The sequence below is a fragment of the Lissotriton helveticus genome, chromosome 6 (genome assembly GCF_964261635.1).
Source record: "Lissotriton helveticus chromosome 6, aLisHel1.1, whole genome shotgun sequence".
Lineage (NCBI taxonomy): Eukaryota > Metazoa > Chordata > Amphibia > Caudata > Salamandridae > Lissotriton > Lissotriton helveticus.
Genome location: NC_136067.1, coordinates 34,755,976 through 34,782,939, shown reverse-complemented (window position 1 = coordinate 34,782,939; position 26,964 = coordinate 34,755,976). Strand labels below are relative to the sequence as shown.

The window sequence follows — 26,964 nt, the reverse complement described above, 5'->3', positions numbered from 1 at the left end:
CATAAACAACGCTACCCAACTTCATAACCTAAAACAAAATTCTACACTAACTTATGGACCCATTTATAAACATGACATATTTGGGCCTACTGAATCAGGTGGTCAGATTAAACCTATGTACACCTTATTTACAAAATATATACAATTATATACATCTGTGGAAAGAATATTGTCATTATAACAAATCCTAGAATTTTAAACGACCACCATTTACAATGTGATCTAGCTAATGGTAACCTGCACTTCTGAATAATCAAGACCAGCTTGTTTGTCAAAAGTAAGATTTTATTTACTAAATTATGGTATTTCAAAATGTAGTTTTATAAATGCAATTTTATTAGCATTAAAGTAAGCATGTTTAAAAAGTTTCATGAGAAAAACACAGTTTAAGTAAGAAATTCAAAGTTTAAGTAAGGTTTTAAATGTTTAGCATTTCTAAAGCCTAAGTCCCTAGCTAAGCTAAATAAATGGAAAATAAAGTAAAGTTCTTTGAGGATTCTTACGTGCTCCACGCAAAGTCCAGCAGCACTTCACCCTCATCGGAAAGTCAGAAAGCAGCAGCCAGCCCATCCCTAAGGGCATGACTTTTTATACCTTTCTATGCTAGCTAAACTAAGCGAAGGAAAGTTTTCATAAATCCACGAAGTCCCATTGGTTGAGAGTGACAAGTGACATGTCACCCACATTTCAAAACTTCCATTAGGTCACATTTCTTAAAGACCATTGTCTTTTCCGAATGCAACCAGGAGCTTCCTTGGTTTGCAACAATTGTAAAATAATGTTCTCACAGTGTTCATTTCGCTTCCGCGGGTGCCAAGTTAGAGCTGACAAAATTGTCTTTTATCACGTATTTCCGACCTTGGCCACGTCCGACGAAATGGTGACAGCACGTCAGATTTGCTTAATGAATGCAGCTTTGACGATCACTTTTTCAGAATGGGCATCTCGTGACTTGTGCAGAAGTAAAATTCAGCTTTAGCAAACTCGAGCAAACTAGGCCCAAAAGCAGGCAACTTATGCTTTCTAGTAATAAACAAACACAAGAAAAGTATTAATGTAAGAAATAATGTTGATTCTGTATCCACCCTAGGTTTACTAAATAATTAACCCTCCCGATTAGTCTAATGTTACCTAGCAAATGCAAACAAATAAAGCAGCGTTTATATCTACCAATCTTCATGAATCCATGAAACTTATGTGCACCTAGAATAGTAGAAATGACATCACATAGACAAGGAAAAGCAAAATAAGCACATGTCTCTTTTAGGTTTGCTGCAGTTAGTAATGACAAAAACGAAAACAATAAATTATTTTATTATTTTGCACGAACAAAAAGATGCAACACTTATGCACGTTTATGAGCACATATGTTAGTCCCCCCATGTGTAAAGTTTAATCTAGATTGAATTAGTAAATTACATCACAAATCATTAATATTATTATTCATGTTATGGAAATGTGACTTTGCGAGTTTAAACAAAATTTTGTTTTCTATCTCGCTCCATCAACTCCCTCATCTGGTGATTAACAAATCACCACACCAATACCCAAAATTTGGTAATTTAATTTTCCGAGAAAATGATTCAAATTCAATTGTGTCAGTAATCCTAGAAATCTGTTTCTGCAAAATCTTTGGAATTAGCATAACGCTCTCTATGTAACTCCTGTAATTCAATCTCCCTTTCTTCTTCTTTTCTAAGTTTATAGATTCTTTTCTTTTCTCTCAACTGTTTCTTTCTCTTATGCAACAAACAACCTATTTTTGTCAAAATAAAAATGAACACTATTATAATCAAAGGTGCCAAAATCTTGCCAAGAATTGAACTACCAATATCACGAAACCAATTTTTAATTGCTTGGAATCTTTTTGAAAGTTTCCCTGTAAAATCATCTTCTTCTAAAGGAATTATCTCTGAATGCATTTGTGTAATGTTTTTAATATACATCTCTATATTCTTACTTTCATCAGGTATATATGTGCAACAATGTTGTACATGTAAAATGCCACAGACTCCTCCCTCCTTTGCTAGGAGTATGTCTAAAGCAAGGCGATCTTGAATCACCATAGATCTGATTGCAATTACCTCAACATTCACTAATTGGAATCCATCAGCTGTGTCTGTTGACAATCTGTCAACAATTGTGGACAATTTTCTAATTCTCCCTGCATTTAGGGTTATACCAACGAAAGGTATTACTGCTTGGAAAATATCTCCCAGAACTTCTGTAAAAGTTTCTCTTTTGACTCTATTTACATAATTATGAATTTTAAACAATCCTTCTGAATCTCTGTCAACATGAAACACTTTAGGAAAAACAATTCCCACATAACAAGTTCCATACCAATGGTCTGGAAGGTTGTAGTAGGCTTTGTCACCACAAACAAAATAAATCCCAGGGAAGATTGGATCTTTTCCACCTTTGAATCCCCAACCTCCCAAAATCTGATAAGTATCTTCACAGTTACTTGCACCTACAAAATAATTATCAAAAAGTGTATTATCTCTTCTAATGCAAAGCTTTCCACTAACTGGTTTGTCTATGTGTATTGCAACATTTTCAAGCATTTTGCCATTTAACTTCTCATCCTCTTTTTGCCAAAATTTTGACTTAGTCTGCTTGACTAATTCATTTCTTTTGTAAATTGCTCTTCTCTCCTCAACCATATTCAAAAATTTCTTTCCCTCAGCACTCAATTTGCAGGTTAGATTATTCTTGTAAGCATACTCATAAGTGAGTTCATTAGTAACAAGGAAAAATTCTCTCATTTGTTTGGCTTTCTTGTGCTTATTTAAAGCACCCTCAATCTTTATATTCGCAAAAATCTCGTCAAAATCTGAATAGTAATATTCTAAGCGTCCAGTTTGATAAAATAAGCTAGTTAACACACTACATGTTACACCATATGTGAGAGGAAGCATATTATATGTCACTCCCTCAGAAACAGAAATAGGTAACTTGACGCAGACATAGCAGTCTTTTGCATCCATTACCTTGACATATTCACTCAAAAGCTTTGTGAATGTATTACTTGAAAAATCACTAATAGATTTATCTTGATGAATGTTAGGTTGATGATCAATAACTTTTGCAGATGCACTATGTTTAGTTTGACTAACCAAAGCTTTGCTTGTCATGTTAACTTTGTGTAATTCTCTATTCATCTCTAATGGGATGATCACAGCTAAAACTAACCAGAGCAGAATTAAAATGAGCAGACACACCAGAGTCATCTTACAGCATCTCTTAAAAACAGAACACTTTGAAGTGCTCTCCTTAACATAAGGCATTTTTGGTTAGTATTGCCTCAAAATTAAAAACAAAATTTATTTTAAAATTTCTAAGAACTCTATTTTATTTTTACCCCCCTTTTAAAATAATTTTATTTTTAGAACCCTAAACAAGATTTCTTCGACCTTATGTCATACATAAGTTTTCTTCAACTAAACAGTTTTTCTTCGACCTTATGTCAGCTAACAAAATTTCTTCAGCCTTTTGCCAAATTAAAATTTCTGTACTTCAATCATTGTCACTAATTTCCTCTATTTCGTTTTCTTCTTCACTACTACCATAAATGTCAATAACAGGTGGAATTACTAAATAAGTCCACTCAGGAGACTTGTATTTTTGGTTTGGTCTCACTATTCTTTTTCCTTTTCTCGACAACACTTCAATTTTTCTTCCAATTCCCACTTCCTTTCCAGGACTCTTTTGACTACTGATTTCTTCAACTTGCTCTTTAGGTTTCTTGATCAACCTCACTCTCAGTCTTCCACCAGGCCAGTAGTCTGCTTTTCTCACGTATTTCTTCTTTGGTTCGGAAGCATTTGATTCTGACTTCCAAGCCCTTTTCTTTCTGTTTTCACTTTCACCATCCACGTCACTTTCTTCAGTTTCGTAGTCTGAAATTTCAATTGACTCAGGAACTTCTCTATTCGGCAGTTTTACTCCTTCAGGAACACTTTTCTGTTTTCCAATACTGGTACTTGGTAATTCGTCTTCTTCTTCTTCTTCAATTACCTCCAACTTCCCAGACTTTGGATTTCTGTTCCTTACTTCAGAGCTTGTTTTCTGCTTTTCGATACTCTCCTGGTTTGAAACTTCTTTTTGTTTCGCTTCTCTGTCTTTAATAGAAACAACTGAATCCTCAGTTATCTTTCCTTTTAACAGATTCTCTTCACCTTCAGAATCTATTTCGATAATTTCCAAGTCTTTTCTTGTCAAATTACCATTCACAGGCACAGGTTCCAGATGTCGACCTTCCTGTCGATCTTCAGAATCTGGATTTATTTCACCTTCTGCTTCAGAATCAGAATCATCTGTAGTATCACTTTCAACATCAGAACTCTCAGGAGTTGGTACTGGAATAGTATGACTAGGATGAATCCAACGTTTCAATCCTTTGCATTTTACAGCATTAGTAGTGATCAAAAGTATTTGCCTAGGCTTCTGCCATCTAGGAGCTAGACAATTTCTTCTCCGATGTACATTCGTTCTGACCCAATCACCAGGCCTCAGGTCATGTGTCAAAACTTTCATTTGATTGTGCTTCAGTTCCCACCTGATTAGATACATAAGTCACTATATCAGATAACCTTTTACAGTAATCCAAAATAGCACTGTCATTTATGCTCAACATTTTACCTACTGGTACAAAGGCTTGCCTCATAACTCTTCCCATTAAAATTTCATGAGGGCTCAAACCTGTCTTTTTATCTGGTGTACTTCTTAATGACATCAAAACAAGTGGAAGAGCATCTGTCCACTTTACACCTGTTTCAAGACACATGTTTCCAATTCTATTTTTAATTGTTCCATTTATCTGTTCAACTACCCCAGATGCCTCTGGTCTGTATGCACAGTGTATTTTCTGCTCAATGCTCAAAGCTTCACAAATTAACTTCATCAGTTTGTTATCAAAATGGCTTCCTCCATCACTCTCAATAGTGACTGGAAAACCGTACCTTGGGATAATTTCTCTGAGCAGTAGTTTTGCTACTGTAATTGAATCACAATGTCGTGTAGGAAATGCTTCTACCCATCTTGAAAATAAACAAACAATCACAAGAACATATTTTAAGCAATTGTGTAAGGGCATTTCAATGAAATCCATCTGTAACCTGGTAAAAGGACCACCCTCTCGACCAATTATTCCTGTCCCTACCAATGATTTTCTGTTTGGATTCATTTGTTGGCATGATAAACACCTTTGACAAAAAGATTCTGCAATTGTTCTGAATTTAGTATTGAACCAAGTTTCTCGGAAAAGTCTGATCATAGAATCTCTTCCAAGATGCGCCGGACCATGATATAATCTGGCCATATCAGCAATTAAGCAATTTGGTAAGACTACTCTGCCATCTTTGTAAACCCACACTCCATCTTCATCACGTGGTCTACAATCTGATCTTAACCACTGATCTTTTTCCTCATCATCTGCTTCATTTTGTAAGTCTCTAATCTCATTCCATGTTTCTACAACTGTTGTTAGCATTAATGAATTTGAATCAGTTTCTTTACTCCTTTCCCGATTGTATGAATAACCTTTTCTTGCACAGAATTTTGCCGTTTCATCTGCAAATGCATTGCCTTTTGAGATATAATCAACTCCTTTAGTGTGCGCTGCACACTTGACAATTGCGATTTCTTTCGGCAATTGTATTGCTTCAATTAATCTCCTTATGAAAACTGCATTTTTAATCGGAGATCCTGCTGATGTCATATAGCCTCTCTGAGACCAGAGTTGTCCATAATCATGTACAACTCCATATCCGTACTGACTATCAGTAATGATGGTAACTCTTATATCTTTAGATATTTCACATGCACGAATTAAAGCAATCAATTCAGCCACTTGTGCTGATCGAACTCCTTCAAGACATGATGCTTCTTCCACATCTGCAACTGTGCAGACTGAATATGAGGCTTTCAAGACACCTCCTTCAGATCTCAAACATGAGCCATCTACAAAGTAGACAAAATCTGATTCAGATAAAGGTCTATCTTTGATATCATGTCTTGGTTTCGTGCAGAATTCCATAACATCTAAACATTCATGTTCTGTTTCGATGTCGTCAATGATTTCAGAATCAGGCAGTAATGTAGAAGGATTCAGATTCAAACATCTTGAAATCGAAATATTATCTGCTCCTAGTATGATTTTCTCATACTTTGTCAATCTGCTGCTTGTCAAATGCTGAGTTTTACCTCTTGTCAGCAATATTTCAACTGAATGAGGCACAAAAACTTTCACAGGAAATCCCATAATGATTCCTTCACTCTGTTCAAGACTAACACTTGTAGCTGCAACTGCTTTCAAGCAACCTGGTAATGCTTTTGCAATGGGATCAAGTACTGCAGAGAAGTATGCAATAGGTTTCTTTAAATTTCCATGTCTCTGAATCAATACAGACAATGCACATCCTTCTCTCTCACTACAGTATAGTTCAAAATCCTTCTCATAATTTGGCATACCTAAAGCAGGAGCTTGGCATAAGCTCTTTTTCAAATTCTCAAAAGATTCCATCTCAACTTCGTTGAGAATAATCGGATCTTTTACATCAGACTTTGTCAGTCTCTGTAGTGGTTTTGCAATTACTGAAAATCCACTTATCCATTGTCGACAGTAACCAACCATTCCCAAGAACATTCTGACCTGTCTCTGTGTTCTTGGAGGTTGCATTGCTTGAATCATTTTAATTCTCTCAATTGTCACTTGTCTTTTTCCCTTTGCAATTCTGTGACCAAGATATTTTACTTCTTGCTTGCAAAACTGTAATTTTTCTGGAGACACTTTATGTCCCTCTTCTGCAAGGCGATTTAACAGTATTATTGTGTCTGTCACACAATTTTCTCTTGTCTTTGCAGCTATCAACAAATCGTCAATATACTGCACCAACGTAGACCTACCTGGTAAGTCCAAGTTTTCCAAAGATCTTTTTAACAACTCATTAAAGATTGAAGGACTTTCTGTATAGCCCTGTGGGATTCTAGACCATCCGAGGGTCTTACCTTGGAATCTGAAAGCAAAGATTTCATAACTGTCTGGATGTAAAGGAACAGTAAAGAATGCATTACAAAGATCAATGACAGTGTACCATTCAGCATCATGTGGAATCTGGTACAGAATTACTGCTGGATTTGGAACCACAGGACAACATGGAACAACGATTTGATTAACCTTTCTCAAATCTTGTACGATCCTAAATGTTCCATTTGACTTTTTAACTCCCATAATTGGTGAATTACAAGGACTACTCTCCATTTCTTTTAATACACCTTGTTTGATTAATTTTTCAATTATAGGTGTAATACCTTCTATTGTTTCTGCTTTCATTTTATACTGTGGAATATTAGGAAATTCTATTCCCTGTTTCAATGTAATTTTTACTGGATCTACGTTTTTCATTAGACCCATGTCATTCCCAGTAAAATCCCATATATCAGATTTCACTGTTTCCTTTAGCTCTTCAGGCAAATCTTTCTTTTCAAATGCAGGAAACAATTTTGCTTCTTCTGCTTCTGTCATCATCATTGTCATTCTGTACAAACCATCTTCCTCCATTGTTTGTAACTCAACTCCATCAGGAGAACAATATATTCTGCAATTCATTTTACACAGAATGTCTCTGCCTAGTAAATTTACTGGACTACTATTACAAACCACAAATCTGTGTTTATCTCTATAATTTCCAATTTCAACTGGAACTGGATCAGTTAAATCAGTTTTAATTTGTTGATTGCTTACTCCAACAACTTGGATGGTATCCCCAGAGAGAGGTAGGTTTTCAATTTCCACTGATCTAACAGTAGAACGGGTAGCACCAGTGTCCACTAGAAAAGTGATGTCTACATCGTTAACTTTCCCGTTTACAAATGGACCGGACTGGTCAACCTCAAGAGTGGCTCCAACAACACACTCTTCCTCCTCTCTCGGGCACCGTCAGCAATAATCATCAGAATCGCTGTCTTGGCTTTCTGTTAACAAAAATTGTTGTGAAGCATTTTGCATTTGCACCCTTTGTTGCTTTTGCTGTTTTTGCGGTTTTATTACCTGTTCATTTCCCTGAAATCCCACGTTTGGATTATATTTTTGAACTCCCCCACAATTCGGAAATGGTGGTTGTGGCAATTGATCCTGACAGTTATTCACCTGTTGCTGTTGCTGTCGCTGAATGTTTAACTCGTTTAGCCCCTGTTGCATCTGTAGCTGTTGCTGCAGGTCAACACCATTCTAAATCTGTGGATTTAATAAGGGATTCTTTAAGTTTCTAGGAGGTTTAGGACATTCGTCTCTCCAATGTCCAATTTCGCCACAATTAAAACAAGGTAATCTTTGTTTCAACTCCTCAATCTTTGGGCTAAATTTTCTTGGAAAAATATTACCTTTAAGCTTTCCTTGTATTTGGTTCGTATTTCCAGTTTGAACAAAATTTGTGTTCTTATTACCCATGCTGGCAATTTGTTGCTCAGCCACCTTTACCTGAGCCCACATGGCTTTTTCCTTGAGCTTCTTTTGTCTCACCTCTAACTCATCACTACAATATTTAGCTTTTCTCAGAATATCATCCACAGAAAGTGATTGCCATCCTACAATGCTATTCCTGATCATATCTGCAATTTCAGGTTTTAGTCCATAAACGAATCTATAGATGAAATGACTCATATCCTTTTCATCCAATTTTTCATAGCCACTGTATTGTTTAAAAATTAACAGTAACCTCTCATAAAAGGATTGAACTGATTCTTTTGTTTCCTGATTTGTCCTTTCTATTTTAACCCAATCAACCTCTTTGGGTGGAATTTTGTTTTTCATCCAAACGATTACTTTTTCGTAAAAATCCATTACAAGAGGATTTGGAGCACCTGTTTCTTTAATACGCTCAGGTTCTGTTTTTGGCCAACTTATTGATATTTTACATTCTGTCCAAAGATCTGATGGTACGACAATGTCGAAAAATCCATCTAAATCAATCCACAGAACTTTTGACACTTTGATAAACCTATCCACTTGTCTATACCACTCCACTGGTTTCTCCCTCAATTTTGGAAAGTCATTTGTGAATAGCAGTATGTCCTGTCTTGACCAAGGGACATGAACATATCCTCCACCTGCAATCTCTCTCATTGGAAATTGTTTTGACAATTTTTCCAATCTTTCATCTTCCTTCTTTTTCGTCCATTTTACTCTCCATTTATTGAGTTCTCCCAGCTTTTTGATGTAAACAATCAAATCTTTTATATGCAGTATTCTTCCCATTGAGTTCAAACTCTCAATGTCACTTTCTGAAAAGTCTAGTCTGTAATGTTTTGCAAAATTCTTTTGTTTACTCACATCGATTTCAAGTTCAGCTGCTAGATCCTCTAGTTGATCATATTTATTTTTAGTTTTCCACTGAATACTTTTACAAATGAACAGTAGTTCATCATCTCGATAATAATTCAAACTATCTGGACCAATTGTTCCAATTATTAATTCTTCGATATTTGCTTTTAATTTAGCTACATCAAGTTTCGGAGTAGTCATCCTAACTTCAGGACTCCCTACATCTGAGATAGCACCCATTGGTGTTTTTGGAGATAAATCCTCATTAAAGGTTAAATCTGGCATTCTCGATCTCGAAGAGTTTATTTCAGATATGTCTGAGTAAAATTTTTCATCAGCCTTTTGAATTTCTGCATTTAAAGGAATAGTTAATCCTGTTTTGTTTGATTCTCTTTGGTCAAATACAGGCTGAACAGGACCAATTGTTACTGGAACTGTCACAGCTTCCATGCTTTTTGTCATTCTTCTAATTAATTCTTCCTTAGATTTTAAATATTCAGCAGAATCAACAGCCTCAACATTTCTTGTCTCTCTTGCATAGTCTTTTGGAGCTTCCCTTGCTCTTGGAGTCATTGCAAAATGTCTACCTTCATTTCGAGCATTATCAAATTCTGGTCTTCTTGGAGTTTCAATAATTTCACAATTATTTGGATAAAGTTTTGGAGTTTCATTAATTGGAGGTGCACTCGGTGAAGTTTCAGTAGAAACCACCGGAGTAGACCATGATCTAGGAGGTCTCAAAGGCTGATTCTTTCTAGCTGTGGTGTATATTTCTTCCATAACTGCATCTTCAGATTCACTTTCTATAGATTTCCCAGTAGGAGTACCCATAACCATTTCCTGTATTAAATACAATCCTTCACTCATGTTTCCCTGCCTCCACATTCGCAACCTGTCTTCATGAGTTTCTCTTCTCCAAGCTGGAGATTTAGAAGGTCTTTTAATTCCACTAGCTTCTCTTTGTAACTGATACATCTCATCTTCCCACTCAACTAAAGCTTCAAATTGAGTTGGTCTCGGTTTTGGAATAAGAGCATTCATTTTCTCTCGTAAATTCCTCAAGACTTTTACATTAAATGAACCATCATCAGGCCAAGTTAAAACTCCGTCGTTTTTAGTATAGCGTTTCCAGCTATCAAACCATAAAACAGTATGATATCCATATTCACCTTCCATATACGCTGCAGGCGTTTTATACTTATGAAGTAATTTACCACCTCGCGTTTCGATTTTCTTGTCAGGTGAAAATAAATTTTTAAACTTCTGAAATAATGTTGGCTTTTTCTCAACATGTTTAAAATGATAACTCATTTTTAAAAGTTAAATTTAATTCGCAAAATCGTTCGTAAAATATTTCCGGGATGTTCCGCAAAGCAACCAATCCGTGCGCGAAACACACCAACAAGCCAATGACAGTTGAGCTACGTCACTTTTCTGCTCAACGAATAAAAATGGAGTTTTTCTGAAGGACCAATCAGCTTACAGGTCGTCAGAGACTCAAGAGCCAATCAGAGTACAGTCTGTGACGTATGTTACCCAATCCCAGCGCGGCTCTGTGACGTACACAGCAGCTGCGGTTTCTCGCTTCTCACTCCTAGCGCTTACCCCTCCTTCACAGAATCTTTTCACAGCGCCATTTTAAGAACACTTTTCAGTGTAAATTAATTCTTAAACAATGACAATAAGGACTCATCTGTTTGTTTCACTATTTAGGATAGTTTACGTACATTCAAGTATCCACACTTCGGAATAGTCGGCGCTATTCACACTAAGGATAATTTTCAATTGTCAGTAGAGTAACTCTTACCCCACCCTTCTAACACGTAAAATTATGAACTCGTTTTCCTCTGAACGCACCGCGAAGTGACAGTTCTAAGAGTTCCACTTGAACATAAATTACAAATCAAACTCGCACTTTCACACGGAAAATTCCCTAATTTCAAACATACATGAAATCCGTACAGGACTCTCACCTGTTTAAAGAAATCATGCACCGTTAGCAAAATAACGACGTTATCCGTACAGGACTCTAACCTGTTTATAGATATAAAACATGTACCCTTACAGGACTCTAACCTGTTTATAGATAATCATGCACCGACGTTACTCTGCCCTTCACTCAAGCTCGGATATAACTAATACTTTTATCACAGTGAGTTTTATGGAAGGCGCTTTGTCCCTATTCTCATGCTGCTCTAATTTCTTAGAAAACCCTTACTTTACAAGATTCACACCTAGCCCTAACACTGTGCTGCACGGCGACAACACTATGGTACACGGCGATACCACTTGTGATACTCGGCGATATCACTGCAAACAGAACAGATGGCTTGCGTGACTAATTTCTCGCCACACAATCTATACCGGTATAGCTTACAGATAGCACGAAAAACAAACTCAACATGTGTTAAAACATCGATCCTATTTCCATACCATAACACTTTAGTAACCCTTAGCAACCAACATATTACCTTGGTTACCCTTAGCAACCATCAATTTCTGCTACCAGATAATTGATCCAGCGGCCTATAGAAAAGTTAGAGCTGACAAAATTGTCTTTTATCACGTATTTCCGACCTTGGCCACGTCCGACAAAATGGTGACAGCACGTCAGATTTGCTTAATGAATGCAGCTTTGACGATCACTTTTTCAGAATGGGCATCTCGTGACTTGTGCAGAAGTTAGAGCTGACAAAATTGTCTTTTATCACGTATTTCCGACCTTGGCCACGTCCGACGAAATGGTGACAGCACGTCAGATTTGCTTAATGAATGCAGCTTTGACTATCACTTTTTCAGAATGGGCATCTCGTGACTTGTGCAGAAGTAAAATTCAGCTTTAGCAAACTCGAGCAAACTAGGCCCAAAAGCAGGCAACTTATGCTTTCTAGTAATAAACAAACACAAGAAAAGTATTAATGTAAGAAATAATGTTGATTCTGTATCCACCCTAGGTTTACTAAATAATTAACCCTCCCGATTAGTCTAATGTTACCTAGCAAATGCAAACAAATAAAGCAGCGTTTATATCTACCAATCTTCATGAATCCATGAAACTTATGTGCACCTAGAATAGTAGAAATGACATCACATAGACAAGGAAAAGCAAAATAAGCACATGTCTCTTTTAGGTTTGCTGCAGTTAGTAATGACAAAAACGAAAACAATAAATTATTTTATTATTTTGCACGAACAAAAAGATGCAACACTTATGCACGTTTATGAGCACATATGTTAGTCCCCCCATGTGTAAAGTTTAATCTAGATTGAATTAGTAAATTACATCACAAATCATTAATATTATTATTCATGTTATGGAAATGTGACTTTGCGAGTTTAAACAAAATTTTGTTTTCTATCTCGCTCCATCAGTACTGCCCTACTGTTGGCCGTGAGGCTGCCTGAGAATGTTGAGCTGAGGGTTGAGAGGAGAACGCAGAGGTTATCTGAGCTGAAGCTGTCTGTTGGTGGAACTTTGGAGATTATAAATAAAGAGTTCACTTACCTGCATCTGGTGTCTCCTACTTCTTAACGGTTTTTCAGATAGAACAGCCAAAGAACAAGAAGACATTAGGCTCAAACGGCCCTAGCAACCAGTGTATTGGCTTTTTATTTGCAAACGCTTTTTTTACTAATGTCAAAAAAAGGGCGCATTTTTTACATTATTTTATTTAATCTGTCTCTTTGCATTGGTTTTAATTAACCTTTTTTTTAACCCCTTCGCGATAAATGAGCACTTTTTATTTCCATATTGTAATGGTTTTAATTATTTATATATAATTTTATTTCCATATGGTAAAGGTTTTAATTATTTATATAAAACAAAGTCTACTGACTATCTGAATTGGATCTTATCACGTGTGAGGCAGGGTATCGCTTTTCACTTCCTTTCTTTCAATTAATAATTGTTCGTGATTTCATAAAGACTGTACATTCAGCAAACATCTTGTGTGTGGAAACATCTGTACGTCTGAGCTACCATGGCACTAAAGAAACGTGCTGTGCAGTTCAGTTGTCAAACCTTGGCAGAAGGCACTTGTGCTGACTCTGCCCCGATGCTCCGGAACGAGAAGGTTACATATGCTCCAGCAGGACAGGGCCGGTAAATGTATCTGTGCGCATGCGCACACGGAGGCGTTTGTTGCGCATTACACCTGAGGAGACCCAATGGCCGTGCGTACACACACGCAATAACATCATACCGGAAACGGAAGTCTTGCGTGCCCCGGACCCGGAAGTGACGATCTGCGCACCAACACACGCAGATACTATCTGGTTTCTTCGGGCGCACAGGGACTCTCGCGCTCTGCACCCTCGCAGGGATCACCGGGCGTCGTTGCTGCTCAGACAGGTAAGCTTTACCCTATTTCCGGCCCTCACACCCTCCTTAGCCGCCTAGAAACCCCGTAGGAAGTTGATGCATCGAGGGGTCTGGGGTCCTGTTGTCCTCATTGTTTCTCTCCCGCCGTCCTTTGTTATGTCAAGAAACACAGCCTTGTAATGCAGAGTAGCATACCCCAGCCGACTCTCACACTTCACAGTGAGCTAGTAGCCAAGTCAGTTTAGTATTTAGTATTTCATTTTATTATTCTAAGATTTACAGGCCGGATTTATAATGGGCTAATAAACAGGACTGCAACTCCCAGCATGCACCGTACCCTGATCGACGCGAGAACCCTATAATCATGAATAGAAAAGACTATCGGGCAGGGTGTTCTCGATCAGGAAAGGGGGTTAGATCCGTCCTTAGCAGCGACATGGGAACTATCACAGGGCGCAGAGAGATTGTAATTTGTTGCGATTCTTGAGGATAGAAACTGCGGCATAAGGATGACTTGTGCGTGCTTATTCCAGTCAGTGCGTGTTCCAGGATGACATGTGCGTGCTTATTCCAGTCAGTGCGTGTTCCAGGATGACTTGTGCGTGCTTATTCCAGTCAGTGCGTGTTCCAGGATGACATGTGCGTGCTTATTCCAGTCAGTGCGTGTTCCAGGATGACTTGTGCGTGCTTATTCCAGTCAGTGCGTGTTCCAGGATGACTTGTGCGTGCTTACTCCAGTCAGTGCGTGTTCCAGGATGACTTGTGCGTGTTTATTCCAGTCAGTGCGTGTTCCAGGATGACTTGTGCGTGCTTATGCGTGCTTATTTCAGTCAGTGCATGTTCCAGGATGACTTGTGCGTGCTTATTCCAGTCAGTGCGTGTTCCAGGATGACATGTGCGTGCTTATTCCAGTCAGTGCGTGTTCCAGGATGACTTGTGCGTGCTTATTCCAGTCAGTGCGTGTTCCAGGATGACTTGTGCGTGCTTACTCCAGTCAGTGCGTGTTCCAGGATGACTTGTGCGTGCTTATTCCAGTCAGTGCGTGTTCCAGGATGACTTGTGCGTGCTTATTCCAGTCAGTGCGTGTTCCAGGATGACTTGTGCGTGCCTATTCCAGTCAGTGCGTGTTCCAGGATGACTTGTGCGTGCCTATTCCAGTCAGTGCGTGTTCCAGGATGACTTGTGCGTGCTTATTCCAGTCAGTGCGTGTTCCAGGATGACTTGTGCGTGCTTATTCCAGTCAGTGCGTGTTCCAGGATGACTTGTGCGTGCTTATTCCAGTCAGTGCGTGTTCCAGGATGACTTGTGCGTGCTTATTCCAGTCAGTGCGTGTTCCAGGATGACTTGTGCGTGCTTATTCCAGTCAGTGCGTGTTCCAGGATGACTTGTGCGTGCTTACTCCAGTCAGTGCGTGTTCCAGGATGACTTGTGCGTGCTTATTCCAGTCAGTGCGTGTTCCAGGGTGACTTGTGCGTGCTTATTCCAGTCAGTGCGTGTTCCAGGATGACTTGTGCGTGCTTATTCCAGTCAGTGCGTGTTCCAGGATGACATGTGCGTGCTTATTCCAGTCAGTGCGTGTTCCAGGATGACTTGTGCGTGCTTATTCCAGTCAGTGCGTGTTCCAGGATGACATGTGCGTGCTTATTCCAGTCAGTGCGTGTTCCAGGATGACTTGTGCGTGCTTATTCCAGTCAGTGCGTGTTCCAGGATGACTTGTGCGTGCTTACTCCAGTCAGTGCGTGTTCCAGGATGACTTGTGCGTGTTTATTCCAGTCAGTGCGTGTTCCAGGATGACTTGTGCGTGCTTATTCCAGTCAGTGCGTGTTCCAGGATGACTTGTGCGTGCCTATTCCAGTCAGTGCGTGTTCCAGGATGACTTGTGCGTGCTTATTTCAGTCAGTGCATGTTCCAGGATGACTTGTGCGTGCTTATTCCAGTCAGTGCGTGTTCCAGGATGACATGTGCGTGCTTATTCCAGTCAGTGCGTGTTCCAGGATGACTTGTGCGTGCTTATTCCAGTCAGTGCGTGTTCCAGGATGACTTGTGCGTGCTTACTCCAGTCAGTGCGTGTTCCAGGATGACTTGTGCGTGCTTATTCCAGTCAGTGCGTGTTCCAGGATGACTTGTGCGTGCTTATTCCAGTCAGTGCGTGTTCCAGGATGACTTGTGCGTGCCTATTCCAGTCAGTGCGTGTTCCAGGATGACTTGTGCGTGCCTATTCCAGTCAGTGCGTGTTCCAGGATGACTTGTGCGTGCTTATTCCAGTCAGTGCGTGTTCCAGGATGACTTGTGCGTGCTTATTCCAGTCAGTGCGTGTTCCAGGATGACTTGTGCGTGCTTATTCCAGTCAGTGCGTGTTCCAGGATGACTTGTGCGTGCTTATTCCAGTCAGTGCGTGTTCCAGGATGACTTGTGCGTGCTTATTCCAGTCAGTGCGTGTTCCAGGATGACTTGTGCGTGCTTACTCCAGTCAGTGCGTGTTCCAGGATGACTTGTGCGTGCTTATTCCAGTCAGTGCGTGTTCCAGGATGACTTGTGCGTGCTTATTCCAGTCAGTGCGTGTTCCAGGATGACTTGTGCGTGCTTACTCCAGTCAGTGCGTGTTCCAGGATGACTTGTGCGTGCTTATTCCAGTCAGTGCGTGTTCCAGGATGACTTGTGCGTGCTTACTCCAGTCAGTGCGTGTTCCAGGATGACTTGTGCGTGCTTACTCCAGTTAGTGCGTGTTCCAGGATGACTTGTGCGTGCTTACTCCAGTCAGTGCGTGTTCCAGGATGACTTGTGCGTGCTTATTCCAGTCAGTGCGTGTTCCAGGATGACTTGTGCGTGCTTATTCCAGTCAGTGCGTGTTCCAGCCGTTTCGTTTTCGAGCATAAATTCCCTAACTAGAATGTTAAAGCCCCGGCATGAGACCAAAGGCCTTAATTATGATTTCTATTTTAACTAGCTCCGTGGAGCCCGCATTTTTAGTGTACTGCCATAATGTAAATGCTGGTGATACTACTATTATAAATGGATGCCATGCCGATCTTCTGCTCAACCTCGGTTTTTTACTAACTAGAATAGAAGTAGATTTAAAACGCTCTTGTCAGCATTTATGTATCCAGGACTAGGCCTCTCTCTGTCATACCTTTTTTCTCTGAACTTTCTAACCCAGCACACCGATCGCTGTTAGTAAAGTTAAACTTCTGGACTTGCAGCACTCACTTCAAATGCACCACAGAAAATGACTGTGAGTTGGAAGGCTGAGAAACCCTTTCCTCCTCTTTGCTTTGTGATTCAATACGCAGAACAAGAGGAAGGACTCCGCATTGAAGAAATTGTTCCAGCCAACAAACAAATAATAAAGAAAACGTAACCATTGACTGCCGACCTGTGATCTGTTCTTTAGCCAGGCATATGTAACCAAACACTAGATGTAGGTATTCACAAAAAAATAGAGGCGCACCTTTATCAAGTAGTATTATGCAATATTTATATTAGGTGTGCTTGTGTGGATACAAGTCATAAAATGTCCTCACTTAAATATATGTAAAGACACCACACTGACATGTACATTCACATAACGCCAGAACCGTCTAGAGCTACATATTCAACACATCTGCAGCTTTTGTAACAAGCATTTTCAATGCAATACGTCTCTCCTTAGGAAAGTTTGAGCTATTGGGGCGAGTGTGATGCTGGGTTGGGGGGTGTGAGGCTAGGTGAGGGGTGGGTGTGGATGGGGGGGGGGGGTGAGGCTTGGTGATGGGTGGGTGTGGATTAATTTAATTTTAATTAATTGCGGGTTTATATAGCGCTAGGAATCGACTCCCGGAGGAGTATCTCCACGCTTCGACCGCTGGGGAACCCGTCCTGGCTCACCCTGAGAGATGGTCCCTGATGGGTATCTCTAAGGTGCGACCAAGCATCCCCGGCGGTCTGGGGGGGCCGTTGTGAAGATGAGGCAAGCTGATGCCCAGAGTTGCCGAGTGTGGTTTCTGACTAGAGTAGGCACCAAGGCGAGAATTATCGAGTCCGCTGACCCTGGTCCACGACCCTGCCGCGTCGGGAATTGAACCCTGGTCCCGGGCCGTTCTCTGCTTACGGGTCTGCCGCCTCTAACCAGTGAGCCACACTTCTCCAGGGGGGGTGTGAGGCTTGGTGAGGGGTGGGTGTGGATGGGGGGGTGTGTGAGGCTTGGTGAGGGGTGGGTGTGGATGGGGGGGTGTGAGGCTAGGTGAGGGGTGGGTGTGGATGGGGTGTGTGAGGCTAGGGGTGGGTGTGGATGGGGGGGTGAGGGGGCAAGGGTGTAGGGCCACATTTTTCGTTACGTGACATTATAGAGGAAGTAGCTGTGATTATTAGGCGGCTGCTTTGCTCCGACAGCTCTGACTCTCCGAGCTTTAAAATTGGGCTGTAAAACTTGGCTTTGGCACTTGCTGATGTCGCGCGAGCACATGCCTAGGGTTTGCTTCTGCACTAGCAGCAGCACTTTGCATGACAGTGCTTACTTGAGTTATTACTGAGGTGGCATGGTGGAAAAAAAACTATGGATTGGAATGCAGCCAAAGCGATTGCCAGTGGATGAGATTAATTATAATTCAAGCATTCCAACCATCATGTTCTTTGTACTTCACTTTAGGAACGTATAATAATTACTGAGTCTGTGAATAAATGTAAAATTAATTTCAAGTTATATTTGCCATTTGAAGCATAAACAGAACATCATTTATTTAGATGGCATGCTGCATTAAAAAAATCATCTTTGATTGTTAAAAGATAACTAGAGTAATAATACTAATAATTTGTCTCATTGCCTTTAAATCCTGGTTGTAGGGAAGAAACACGCTGCAGAGAAAAAAACGATCTCACCAGCTGAACCCAGTTAACCTGTTCCTCCAGGCAGAACAGCCATCGTTTAAGTACGAGCAGGTACGTGTAGTGGTTTTTACCCATCTTATATGAACTAAGTCAGAGTTGCTCATGTTTTCTATTGTTGGTTGCAACCGCTGCACTAAAATGCAGCAAACTTTCCATTTACTATTTGTTGGAAAGTGGGTTATTGATGGGGGCAAATGTAGGTCTGCCACTGGCAATAAGGTCACTAACGCATGATAGGACCCATCATAGGTCTTAGAAAATAATTCCTATGCTAAACCCTTGGTAAGGGGGCTGAGAGCAGACAGGCTTAACTTCAAAGACAGGTATGTAAAGCATTTAAAAACACAATTTCAGTACATAAAGACAAAACATATAATAAAAATCCAACACCAATTTATAACAATAGGAAATATTTTTATCTTTAAATTGACACCAAAATGACAATCCAATGTAGGGAACCGGAGATATGAATTTTCAAAGATTTAATAAAATATAGCACTTGGAAGATTATAGCACCATATTGTGATACCTGCTCGCGATACATCGGGGCAAAGTCAAAGTTTTAGGCTGGGCACGATGGAGCCCTGAGTGGCTAAAGCCCCCGGAAGGTCCCGGTCTCAGTTTCTACCTTCACACTTAGAAACTTTTCTGGAGCTTTTTCTCTCAAGGGCCCCTTGAAGCTCCCAGCCAGTCTGAATTCAATGAGGGTTCGCTGGCTTGACTTGTGACGAGGTCCCAGTGAACTTCCCTGGAGCGGACGTAGAAAATATTTCAAGTTTACTTCAGCTGGACAACCCAGGCCCACATGCGAAGGAAGGCTGGCTCTCGTGGTTGCTCCTGGTCGACTTTTCTATGACTGTATATAGAAGCTTTTCAGGAGCTTTTTCTCTCTGTCTCTCTCGATGCTTCTCATGTAGCTGGATCTGCTGAGGGTTTGCCGGCTTCAGATTTTCTCTATTATTATTTTTTTATTTATTTTTGAAGGTTTTATAGAGCGCGAACAAGATCCTTGCGGATATCAGAGCGCTTTACAATGAACAGAGTTGAATAAACAAAAGAATATCAGGACACAATATAGCGAGCAATCATGGGATAAATAAAATAAAACACATAGAAAGTCATAAAATACAGAGGCCTGGGATCATAGTTGTTCCTAGAACTAAAGCAATGAGTCTTGAATGATAATGGTTCAGGAAAGGGTAGAGTTGTCATGTAAATTTTGCCATGGGAATCGCTTTTACCTCCTTTTTGAAAGGTACGAAAGAGGAACTCAATCTGGTTTCAGGGGGAAGAGTATTCCAGATCCTGGGCGCCATCCCAGAGAAGGATCGTTTATATGTTTTTTTTTTGTTGAATCTTTGAGGTTTTAGTAGAAGGTTAACTGCACCCCTAGAGGACCTTGAGCCACCGGAGATTTTCAATTTTTGTGCGAGATAAGTGGGTGCCTTTTGGTGTAAAGCCTTATGTGTCATGCAAGCAATTTTTAGCTGACTTCTTGCTTCAAACGGGAGCCAATTCAATGATTTTAGGTCGGGGGAGATGTGGGAACTTCTTTTCGAGCCGGTGATGAGTCTTGCTGCAGCATTTATAGATGCTCTAAGGGGGGCCGTGGTTGCTTTTGGGAGGCCGCATAAAGAGACAATACCATAATGCACACGTGGGATAACTAGCGCTCGTACTGCCTGTTTGAAGTCGTCGACTGGCAAGAATGGCTTCAACTTCCTTAGAATGTTTAACTGGAGGTTTGCTCCCTTTGTAGCATTGCTAATATGTTTCTGCATGGAGAGATTGCTGTCCAGAGATATTCCCAATGATTTTGCGGAGTCCACAATAGTTGGTTGCACGTTGAGTGCAGTGAGATGTTGGATTAAGTTTTGCATTGAAGGGATTTTAGTGGGGGGGGGGGCTATAAGGAGGAATTCGGTCTTTTGAGCGTTCAGTTTGAGATGATTTTCTGCTAACCATGTTTGGGTGTTCCTTACACAGAACCACCTCTCCTTTAGAAAGCAGCTAAAAACATGGCTATTCGATAAGAAATGCACCCACCCTCCCCAAGCACCTTGAGACCCTCTGGGTGAGTAGTGCGCTATACAAATTACTGAACTTGAATTTGAGTGTGGAGTTGAGCTGTTTAATGTCTTCCAAGGTGTTAATCTTTAGATAAAATTGTGTATCATCGGCGTACATATGATATTGCACATTAGACACTTTTAGGATTTCTTTGAGCGGCTCCATGAACAAGTTGAACAGTGTCGGGGAGAGAGAGGATCCTTGAGGGACTCCCAACCTTACTGGAACGGGGTTGGAAAGAGTGTCAGATTCAGCTCCGCAGGATCCGGTTGCAGATACAATGGTCCACCTCCCAACGCCACAAACACTCTGATATATAGAATACAGAGTACTTGAGCCGTTAGGCGAGGGAAAAAAGACAGGGATGGGAAGGGAAGGGGCGGCAGGGAAAGGGAGTAACCTGTAACGACAGAATAATAATAATAACACCTTTTATATAGCGCCTGGTTACACTAGGAACAGTGTGTCCCCGCGCTTTAAAACTAATTACCAGCACAAAACCCCAAAAAAGAAAGGCTAATGTAGGAAAGGTCAGGAGAATCTCAAGGTTTGGGAAAGAGGTAAGTTTTCAATTTGCGCCTAAAGCTTCCTTTAGATGGCTCCATCCGGAGCTCAATGGGGAGGTCATTCCATTGTTTGCTAGCCAAATATCTGAATGACCGTCCACCCATCCGTGCCCGCTGAATTCTGGGCACCTGAAACAGCATACGGCCTTGAGATCGTAAAGGACATTTGGGGTGGTATTTGGTAAGTAACTTTTGAAGATAGACGGACCACTCTCATAAGCAATGCGATGGGTCATACACATGCTCTTAAAGATGATGCGCTCCCGTATGGGGAGCCAGTGGAGTTGAACTAAAGCTTGTTTCCCTGAAGATCTTCTAGAGAGGTTGAGAGCCAGTCTCGCTGCCGCGTTTTGAACACATTGGAGCCTATGCAATCCTTTCCTACTCAGACCTAGATACAAGGCATTACTATAATCGAGATGGGGCGTCACCAGAGTATGGATTAGCGGTTTCCTGCTATTCGCAGGAAGCGAGTCCAGGGTCTTACGTAGGACCTTAAGAATCCCATAGCATTTCCCTGCTATCCCTCTAGTGTGGTGTTCGAAGGATAGGGTCTCGTCCAGTCTGACCCCCAAATTTTTAACCTGTTCTAATGGTTTGGGGATGGTGCCAAGTTCTTCAGGCCACCATGCCGATGACCAAATGGATGGAGATTTCCCCAACACCAGAAGTTCAGTTTTATTCGCATTGAGGCGTAGGCAATTAGTGTTCATCCATCCAGCTACTCCGCTCCGGCATGCTGTGAAATTGGCTGAGGCCTCGTCCGGGGGCTGAGACAGTGTCACTACCAGCTGGGTGTCATCAGCATATGACACTATCTCAACCCCGTACGCCGTAACCAGCTTGGCCAGGGGTGCCATATAAAGATTAAACAAAGTCGGGCTCAAAATTGAGCCCTGAGGCACCCCGTGTCTGAGCGAACGCACCTCGGATTTAAAAGGAGGACAGTAGACCTGGAATTGCCTATTTGCCAAGAATGAACGCATCCACTCGTGAGCCAGACCCTCGATACCAGCCTCATTAAGACGAGAAAGCAGCAGGGAATGGGAGACGGTATCAAATGCCGCTCTCAGATCTAATAAAAGGAGCGCGGCTGTCTTCCCCTCATCAACTCTACTCCTCAATAGCTCAGTGGAGAAGAGGAGTGCCGATTCAGTTGAGTGGTGCGCTCTAAATCCTGACTGTGGGGGGTGCAGATGCAGTCCGCTATCCAAATATTCGGAGAGCTGCTTGTTAACTATGTTTTCCACTACCTTAGCACAAAAAGGCAGTAGCGATATAGGTCGATAGTTATCCAACTGTGCAGCACTCAAGTGGGGTTTCCTTTTTAAGGGAATGACCTGCGCTATTTTCCAGTCTTGAGGTATGTGGCTAGTTAAAAAAGATTGTTTCGCCATGTGGCCTATATGCGTCGCCAGAAGCTCGACATGATTCCTGAGGATGTTTGGGCGAACCACATCCTTAGGGGAGCCAGATTTAATGCTGCGTATGATATTCAGCAACTCCATAGTATTAGGCACCACAAACTGATTCAGGCACCCGTTCTTAATCCTCTCACTGCTAGTAGAGGTGTCCCTATGGGGTTCTGCCAGTACATCTGGAAAGGTTTTGTATATGTTATCCACTTTCTGCACAAAAAAGTCAGCAATAGCTTCACACATATCCGTAGAGTGCAAATCAGGAGCTATAGTTCTTTTCAATGAGGTGAGTTCTTTATAAATAACAAAGAGTTCTTTGGTAGAGTTATCCGCCAATTCAATTCTGTTCTTTAAGAAATTGCGCTTCGTAGATCTAATCAGTTTGTGATAACTCTTTATACTCTTTTTTTTTTTTTTTATAGTTCAAGTCTAGCCACCTCCTCATATTTGTTACGCCAAATGCGCTTCAATTTTTTGCATTCCGTTTTACATGTTTTTAGCTCCGTATTAAACCACTGAGCTGTTTTTGAACACCTCGCTGGGGCCCTAGTAGTCCACGGGGCAGTTTCATCTAAAGCTCCTGTGAGCCACTTTTCATAGTCTGTCCAGGCTTCATCTAGATTATCTTTTAGTGGGGGGCTGCTTCTTTTTAGAACCAGCTCTAACTTATCCTGCTTAATTTTCCCCCATTGTCTACGTTTACATACCATTGGTTTGGTACTAAGCAGTAATTTGTACTCCCCACAGATGGTGAACTCCACCAGAAAATGGTCTGACCAAATTATCTTACTGGGGTGTTGCACCGCCACCCCCTCCCAGTTGGCAAAAATCGGGTTCAACAGATGACCTGCTTTATGGGTAGGCATCAGAGATTGAATGTTAAGATTAAACATTTTTAAAGGTGCAAGTAGATCTAGAGCTTCCTTATCGTTTTCATCCTCAATATGAAAATTGAGGTCACCCAAAATGAGGAACTTATTATACCGTAGTGCAGGAAGGGCAATTACTTCTGTCAGGCTGTCCAAAAAAAGCGACGTCCTACCTGGCGGACGATAGATCAAGTAGCCATTAATAGCGCTGTTATGGCGATATTTTATAGTAAATAGAGCAGCTTCACATTCTTTAATTAGTACTGTCTCTCTAAAGTGCATGACCAATCCAGTTTATGAATAATGGCAATCCCGCCTCCGCTCTGTTTGACCCGGTCTAGTCTTATTATCCCATGATCCTGCGGGAGTGCTTCCAATATGTCAGGATTGGACTCTGCATCCAGCCAAGTCTCTGTTAGGAAGAGTGCATCTGGTTGTTTATCCCGTAAGAGGTCATAGATATCTAGCTTGTGCTTCCTCAGGGAGCGGCAGTTAATCAATAGCATATTCAAAGACTCTAACTTACTCTCTACCATGGTGCTGTTAGCTGGGTTGTACCGGCAATTATCACAAATCAGGGGTAAGCTAACGACGTTCATCGTATGACAACAAGCTCTCTGAGTGGAAGGGCGGAGACTTATTAACTGTTCTTTAGAATAGCTAATCGATTTCAGGGCATCTGTGGCAATTTGGGCAGAGATTGTGGCCCCTAGCCCCTTCCGGCCCCGGACGGGCACAGACGGGCTTGCCTTTGGCGCGCCCGCCCGCTGCGCGGACGGGAATGGTGTGTCCTTTTATCCAGTATGGAGGAGGGTGGGATGCGGCCAGCAACTGGACCGCAACCCTTTCCTCCCTCCAATATGGCGGATCTGGCGAGTCTCTCCCGCAGCGTCAGCACGTAGTCTGCTGCGCTGCGCTGGGAGAGGTACACAAGAAAGTGAGGCTGAGCGCCAGACCATTGCAATGTGCCACACCAAAAACTACACAGATGCCAGGTAAAATACACGTTATTACAAGAGTTTAAAAAAGAAAATGCTTAAAAGCGTTACACGCTGTCTCCCGGCTTTCCGTCTCAGGGGAGAGTGCTAGTAAATCAGAAACATATACTTAGATCACATTCACATACATGACTACTCTCAAATGGTCTCGCTAAAAGAATATATGTACCTGCATCACAAAGGAAACAAAAGTCTGTTGAGATTCCGCCTCATTCGCCACCAGCCGTGACTGAGATACGTCTAAATGGAACACAAACAATGTTCAAACTTCACATTGCATAGACATATGACATTCCTACAAAATAATAGCACCACCACCTTTCCGCCTACCTAAACTGTGGTGTGAGGATGCCTTGCAATAATGGGTTCTGATGAAAAGGGAATGAAATGCTCCAAACACCCTTTCCTATTATAAGACCAAGAAGAAATAAATAATGGTGAAAGCGCTCCCGGGTCTTACAGAAACGGTAGTGTGTAGGGAGCAAGAACCACCACACTCCGCTCTGTTTAGGAAAAGAAAAACACGGTGCCCAGAGACCTCTGGCACAAGTATAAATCGCCCATGAATCACTGAGGAAATGTAAAGAAATGTAACCACACGGCAGCGCGTAGTTGTGACCACTACCGCGCTCCGCCAGCCAGTCGAAAACACAAGTTCAAAAATAAAGGCACCAAAACCTCCAGAAGATTAACTCTCCACTGGAGTCGAATTGTTCAAAACAGTAACGCGTAGCGGACTACTACAGCGCTCCACTTCTCCATGCACAAATCAATGATAACACTCGTGTTCCAAACGGAAACGCGGCTGAAGGCAAAGCGCTCCGCTATAAAGTTTAGATAAGCATCAACGGAGTTCCCAACTCCTACCTCGGAAACTGGAAACGAAGAACAAAGGCTTCTCCACTCTGTGAAAGCCGGGAACCAAGACAAATCAGGACGACGTGAAGGGAGTTCCTCCGCCAGCCGGCAAGGAACAGGAATGCAAAGAATTACACACAACAGGATGCGTGTCAGCAGCTCTCTTATCACCTCCCCACTGCAAGGGAGTCTGGGAGTCGTAGTTCGCCCCCCCCGCACCCCCTCCGGTCTTAGCACATCTGTACAGAGTTTTGGTGCGAGTCAGACAACTACGCAGTGTAGGCGCAAGACCAGGATTCTGACGAAGAGTGTTGTTAATCTTGAATTGTTGTGTTCGGTTGTGTAGCAATGAGTTGAACCAGTTGAGCACTGGTCCTGATATACCCATCCTTAGTCTAAGCAGATCCAGCAAACTTTCATGTTTGCCTGTATCAAAAGCTGAGGATAGGTCCAGCAAGATGAGTAAGCATGAGCTGTTCTGGTCCAGGATTTGAAGCGTATCATCAATGTGAGTCATGGCTGATTCCGTGCTGTGCCCTGCTCTGAAGCCAGATTGGTGGTTGTCAAGGAGGTCAAAGAGCACGATATGTTTCGTTAGTTGGTGGTGCACGCATTTTTCAAGCAGTTTGGCCAGGGTAGGCATATTGGATATGGGACGATAGTTGTTAAGATCTGTGGGGTCAGCTGTTGGTTTCTTAAGGTTGGGAGAGACATGGCCGACTTTGAGGGTATCTGGAATGCAACCTTGTTGGAGTGAACTGTTGATGATTTTGGTCCAAAGCGGAAGTAGCCAGGGGGTTAGGTCTTTAACAGCGTTAGCGGGGAGCGGATCGATGAGATGGTTGGAGGGTTTCAAGGCATTTAGGATTTTACCCAAAGCCTCTTCCGTGTAGGTGTCAAAGGATGACCAGGCGGCTTTGTTCTTTGGGACACACTTTGAAGGGTTTTGGTCTGTCGTTGTTGGTGGTGACAGAGGGGTTTGTGAGTGTGGCACAGAGTAATGTAATTGGTCCTTTAAGAGATCGTTCTCGATGTTGAGGGTCTTCTGAGAAAAGAAGGCGGAGAATTGTTGACAGTTGGGTTGAGATTGGGCGGCGTTTTGCTATCGTTGAGGCGCATCCTTAGATTGAGTTTTGATTAGCTCAAATAGTTTTTGGGGGCGATTTCTAGCTTGGTCTAGTTGAAGTCTGCTTTGGTGCGCTTAATCTTCTTGTAATAGGCATTTCTCTTTTTCCTTAGTAATTTGAGGTGAATGGTCGACTGGACTGATCTCCAGTTGCGTTCAGCAACTCTAAGAGAACGTCTGTCTTCGTTGAGAAGGCTATTGTACCAAGGTTTTGAGTCTTTGGTGGAGACTCTCTTAAGTTGAAAAGGGGCTACCTCATTGATTATTGCGGTCATCGAGTTGAGGTAGTGGTTGGTGAGATCATGCACGTCTGTGGTGCCAGCAGGCGGCAATAGAAGGTTGTAGCTTGAGAGAGGTAGTGTGCTTGTGTTGAGTTGTTTCAAGTCTCTTTTCCAGCTCTTAGGTTTTGTGGCCTGAACTGAGTTAAATTTTACTGTTTCCTTGATAAAGAACGTAATAATGTGGTGATCAGACCAGTCGCAGGGTTGTATCGATTCCAGTTGAATGACGTCCATTTTTGGAGATTATTAGATCCAGGGTTGAACCTTTC

At 41.7% G+C, this 26,964-nt stretch overlaps 1 protein-coding gene across 5 annotated transcripts in view; it reads left to right on the top strand.

Annotated features, from left to right (window-relative positions):
- The window catches only part of LOC144762158 (zinc finger BED domain-containing protein 5-like), a 237,153-nt gene that overhangs the window by 66,129 nt on the left and 144,060 nt on the right, over nucleotides 1-26,964 (top strand). For 2 of the 5 annotated variants that reach the window (XM_078647316.1, XM_078647315.1), the window contains exons 1-2: nucleotides 13,576-13,676; nucleotides 18,465-18,560. The gene's annotated coding sequence lies outside the window, so the exon portion shown is untranslated. Of the gene's footprint in view, nucleotides 1-13,561; nucleotides 13,677-18,464; nucleotides 18,561-20,495; nucleotides 20,584-26,964 lie in introns of those variants that run through there. The other 3 variants (XM_078647318.1, XM_078647314.1, XM_078647317.1) reach the window with 3 other exon arrangements.